Source organism: Taudactylus pleione, unplaced genomic scaffold, assembly GCF_031769625.1.
Source record: "Taudactylus pleione unplaced genomic scaffold, aTauple2 ptg000053l, whole genome shotgun sequence".
In the NCBI taxonomy this organism is placed as follows: Eukaryota; Metazoa; Chordata; class Amphibia; order Anura; family Myobatrachidae; genus Taudactylus; species Taudactylus pleione.
This window is the reverse complement of record NW_028284455.1, coordinates 29,683,059-29,689,058: the sequence shown is the minus strand read 5'-3', so window position 1 is coordinate 29,689,058 and position 6,000 is coordinate 29,683,059.

Sequence of the window (6,000 nt, the reverse complement as noted above, 5' to 3'; positions counted from 1 at the left end):
GGACAAAGTCACCAACCCCATTGACAGCACTGGCAATTTCCTCCTACAGTTTCCATTTCTGTGTTGCACCCATATTTTGGGGTGCCTGTGCCAGGTTATCGATGCACATTTGCACCAAAGCCTCCATCTCCTTTCTTGTGAATTGAGGCTGCCTTTTGCATTTGGCCCTGGCCTGGGTACTAAGCCCCGCAGCCTCCTCATTCTCAGTCTCCACACCTTTCAAAAAGATTAAAAAAAAACATTATTTGTCTTTTTTCATTTTTGAGCTACTTACTGTGATTTTCTGGATTTTGGCTTTGCTGCTGTTCAGTGGTCATGATGAGACACTTGAATTCAGCAGACCCATTGTGGGCTCTCGTGACGTTTTTATAGATGCGTGTGCATTATGCGGGCGCATCTATTGTGCATCATTGATTTGAGCGGGAAAATTCTGGCTATTTAAGGCTTTTTTGTGGCCTTCTTTCGGGGTGGGTTGTTTGGAGTTGTTGTTGTTGGAGTTGGAGTTGGAGTTGGTGTTGGAGTTTGAGTGTGAGTCGGAGTCATGGTCTTGGGCGGAGAGTTTGGAGTTTGTTTTGAGATTTTTGTTTGGTTTGGTTATTTTCGTTAGCATTTTTGCGTTTTTTTTACTATAAATTTTTTCATATTTTTGGAGGTAAGTTTGTAATTTTTAATTTGGGTCTATTATAACTTTGTAATGTTTTTCACATTTTAAATGTTAATACGTGTTTACTTTGCTTTTATTTAGTTTTTGGATTGTTTTTGATTGGTTTTTGGGATTTCGTTTATTTTGGTGTGTTCGTCTTTGTGTGGTAAGTGTTTTTTTTTCTACAATATAACCCTTTATTCTTGTACATTTTTCTAGGTTTTTTTAGGGGTCACGCTATGCAGATTGGTGTACCTAAAAACATGTTGGTTTTGCAATGCAATTTTTTTTTTTTTTTAATGTATTGCGTATAGTTTGACCATCTCCTGTCTGTGGGTTAAGCATACCATTAAGCGTTATTTTTTTAATGTATTGCGTATAGTTTGACCATCTGTCTGTGGGTTAAGCGTACATTACAATTTTACTGTAGAATCCAAGAATAACTCAACATCATCTGTGTAGTGCATGCATTCTTGATATTTTGGCCTTAGCCTGTCTTGTTTTTTTAAAATTATATTTTTTATTTCTTTACAAAATCTAAATCGTAGGTTTACTGCAAGATGTCACTGCCCAACCCTGTAAGATTCTTCTTTATTTGAAAAAAATATAAGTATATTTTAGCATTCTTAAATTTCGAATACATAACTACATTAGCTAACATTTCAGATTGATGTTGGGCGAATTATAGTGGCGATGGTCCCAGACCCCGATCAACCTGGACATCCTCCTAGGCATAGGCCTCGTAGGCGTGCAAGGCCCCAGATATTTCGAACACGTGTCACCCTTTTTGGAATGCCTGATGATGTGGTCTTAAGGCGAAACCGCCTACCTCCCAAAATCATCCTAGACACTCTTTCATTAATAGAGAGTGATCTTGAAAGGCAAATTAACAATCCAACAGCAATACCACCACTTACACAGTTAATGTCGGTGTTACATTTTTGTGCCTCAGGATCCTTCCAGACCACTGTAGGCATAGTTGCGGGAATTTTGCAATCCTCCTTTTCAAGGATCCTGAGGGCGGTAATGGATGCCCTATTTAAGCACCTCCATGATTTTATTAATATGCCATTGGATATGGGGTCCCTTAATGTGGTTAAGCAAAATTTTTTTGAAATTGCAGGCTTCCCACACATCATAGGGGTTGTGGACGGCACTCACATACCACTTCAGCCTCCAGCAGTGCTGGAGGCAATATTTAGGAACCGCAAACATTTCCATTCAATGAATGTAATGGTGGTATGTGATGCCTCCCTCCAGATCCTGTCCCTGAATGCCAAATTTCCAGGAAGTGCACATGATTCTTTTGTCATCTGGCAATCAGGGCTTTGGCACAAATTAAACAACCTACAAGCTGGTGATGCGTGGCTTCTGGGTAAATGGTACCCTTAATTTTAAAAACACTGTTGACTTATAAATGGTACTGATGTTTTTTTTTTCACAGGAGACAGTGGTTACCCTTGTACGCCCTGGCTGCTCACTCCTTATTTGGTTCCTACACCAGAGCCACAAAGTCAATATAATTTCGCACTTACTGCCACTAGGCAGGTGGTGGAGTGCTGCATTGGCCTTTTAAAAAGCCGATTTAGATGCCTCCACCGCTCTGGTGGCGACCTAATGTATTTGCCGGCTATGGTTTCCAAAATTGTGGTCCTGTGTGGGATATTTCACAACATCGCCATAAGGAGTGGTGACCCAATGCAGCCAGAGGATGCCTTGCCTGAGGATGGCCCCCCCGAGGTTGGTCGGAGGAGAGTGTCTGGGGGGGCCATACGTTATGATGTTGTGGCACATTTTTTCAGGTAATTTTTTCAATCATTTAGTTAATCAAACATATGTTATATGATTTTTTTTGACTGTCAAATTTCCAATGTGGTAATTTTTTTAAATTTTTCTTCTCTTTTTTTTTTACCAAAAAATAAACAACCTGCATACTACCTGAAAATAAACAACTGTGACAAATATGTTCCAAAATGGAATTTTACATCTGGACAAATTAATTATTACCATGAATTGTGGAAACATGTTGGCATGCTACATCTATAACCAGTTCTTGATGTCCTTTTTAAAAAAAAATTATATTAAGCGTGTTTGTGTTGTGTTTATTAAATGTTTATTTAGAAAAATGTGTTTGTTTTTACAATAACTTACACAAAATTTTTGGAGTTTAAAAATGGGACAATACCTTCTTAATTTTGGTCCAAGTGTAAACTGTTGCAAATGTGGCTAAAATGTTTTTTAAGAAATTCACTTTACACAGGTTTTTTTTTTAAATAACAAAAGGTATTATGGCGAAGCAGTATGGAGGGAAAGACTAATACAAACACATTTATATAAATGTATCCATAAAAAAAAAACAGAACGTGTTAAGAAATTTGAAAAAATTCTTATTAAATGTAATGGTATTAAAATGACCACTTTCATACTTACTTGGAGTTTCCAAATATTCCTTTTCAAAATGTCAAAACACATTCAACAAATGCAAACTTATTATTTATCCAGGGATTCAAATGTTAGAGGCAAGGAAAGAGAGTTATTAACCACATTTTTTTTTTATTTTTTGAAAAAAAATGACCAACTGTAACAAACCAAATAAAGCACAATTAAGGCCTCCTTAAGGCCAACAAATGGTCCAAACAAACTAGAATGCCAATAATATGGCCACGCAGACGCCCAAGTTTCTTAAATATTGCATGATTCTGCATCCATGCCTCTGTTTAAAGAGAAATGTGTGTATTACTAAAATGTAGACATTAATATTTTTACTAATGGTCATTAGGATTAACATATAAAACAAGATAAGATACCATGCAAAATGGAGCAAACATTTCACATTTATTAAAATAAACTCCACATTGTAAACTTTCAAACACAAAGCAAATGTAACCAAAAAAATATATATATATCTATAACAGTGGTTAGAACTGAAACATTTGCATATGAAGTGAGCCTAACACAAGTTGACAATGTTAAAATTAATTCAAAAACATGAAAGACACAAGTGGTAGTGGTTTGGCATGTGTCATATGCGAAATGTTAAACCAACATTTTTTATGTATTTAAAAAAATAGCAGATTTCTACTAGACTGAATTTTTTAGTACACAGGGCAAATTTAAAAATCATATAAAATGGATAAAAAAAATATAATGTCAGAAAAACAAACAAAAAAAATAAAAATAAACCCACAGTGTATGCATATAGGGAACATTTCAAAACATTACTTCCACCAAAAAAAAAAAAAAAATACCTGCAGCATCCAGAACTGAGGCAGAGTGGCCAATCTCATCCTCAGATGATGTCGGCCAATGGAGATGTGATGTGGGAGGGGTGAGTTGGGAAAGAGATGAGGGAGTGGAACATGTAGAGGGTGGATCAGGGGAGGGAGTCGAAATATGGATGGTTATGACAGGGGAGGGAGGGGTGGTTTGGGATTGGGGGCCAGGAGAGGGAGGGGAAATATGGATGGCAAGGTCAGGGGAGGGTGGTGAATTTGGGGAGGAGTGGGCAGGGGAAGAGAGGGTTGGAATGGGGGATAGGGGTCGGGCCGGCCTTCTTCGCCGCCTCACTATCCGCTCTTGACCTAAATGATGGATAGTTCAAAAGATTAACTAAATTGGTATACATTTAAAAAATTAACAAAAAACAATTTAGCCTAAATTCACATACACAAATACAAGGTATAATTTATAACAAAACAAGGCCACATTGCAAACATGCACACGCATTAATGATAATTTACATTAGCAAAGTACATTATGCAAATAAGATTAAGATTAAACCATTCACATATACACTTACGCCGACGGATCCGCAGCCGGAGAGACTCGAGCAGGCGGGGTGACCTGCATCGCAGATCAGATCATCTGCGCTCCAATTGGCCGATGTTCTTGCAGTAGCCCATGGAACGCAGACGACGACGCACCTCCGCGTATGCCCGCCTCTTCATTATATTGGTGACGGGGGGCTATCGTGTGGTTATTCTTTGGTCCATTACTTCAGTAAGGACCAGCAACTCACGGCATGTGAACGCACTGGCTCTCATGATGGCAATGATTTTTTTCACACAAAACAGTTTTAATAAAGGTACAAGAAAAATCTGATTGGCTAATGTACTTTCATAATTAAAAGGAACAATTCTATTGGTTAATGTGTGAGTCATGTGAAAAACCCCAAAAAATATATTGGGACTTATGATTGGCTTGATGCATTTAGATGCGTTAGCAAAGGTCAGAACAAACGGAATAACCATATAATCTGTTTGTAAACCAAAAAGGAAAACATTAATAACAGAAACATTCTTTGGAATTATACTATAAATCTGCTTTGTCCTTATAACTGTACGGATTCAGTGGAACAAATGTCACACAATACAAACAATAAAGTTTTTGACATTCCAAAAAAACACAAGATTGAAAACATTTGAGGTTCAATTAAGTAACTAAATATGGTGATTGCCAGCAATCGATTCAAGTATGTTTGCAGAACGAGAAACAAGGCAATCGAAAACTGAAAGGCCAACTTCCGGAAATTACTTGTGCAAGCGCAAACATCAACCAAAGACGAGTAGAGCGCTCGCTATTTTGAACGCTCGCTAGCTAGAGGAGGGGTTGGGTGAATATGGGGCGGAAGCCTAGCTACGAGCGATGAAACGTGCGAGTGCTTTGTTTTACATATTTCCATTCGTACGGACTACGAGCGAACGGCCGCTTGCGTCCGGCTCTGAATCAGGCCCTCAGTGTTGTTGCATTGTAGTCACTGTGGGTTTAGTTCCTTATTTGGTGTTTGATGCTATACTTTGGAGAGATTTTTCCCACTTCTGTAAATTTTGGGAAACACAACTTTTTACAGAAATAAATAAATAACCCAGACCCGTTTCATAATGTTAATAATAATATATTGGCAGTGGGAGTGTTCCCCGAGTCTGAAGTGTTCCCCTTTGCAAGCATGATTGGGGAGTCAGAGAGTGACGAGAACAGCAATGGGGGTGCAGAATGATGTAATACCTGCTGAACTAGAAAATATTGTTGGACCTGGTGACTGTATGCCTGATCTTGAAGTAAGAAAAGAGATCTTTGCCTCAGAACAGTTAAATGACCCTACTCTGCTAAAGGCTAGAGAGAATGTAAAAGTGGTTGACGGAAACCCAGTAGAGTCTGATAGTTGGTTGTCATACAGATTTGTTATATCAAGTGTCCAAGAAAGTAGAAGATGTTGTGTAACAATTAATAGTTCCAAAGGCATATGGAAGAACGATGTTACACTTGGCTCTTGGTCACATAACTAGGGGTAGAAAGAACATCTGAGAGAATTGTACGGTGTTTTTTCTTGCCAGGGGTCCTTAAAGATGTGTCTGATT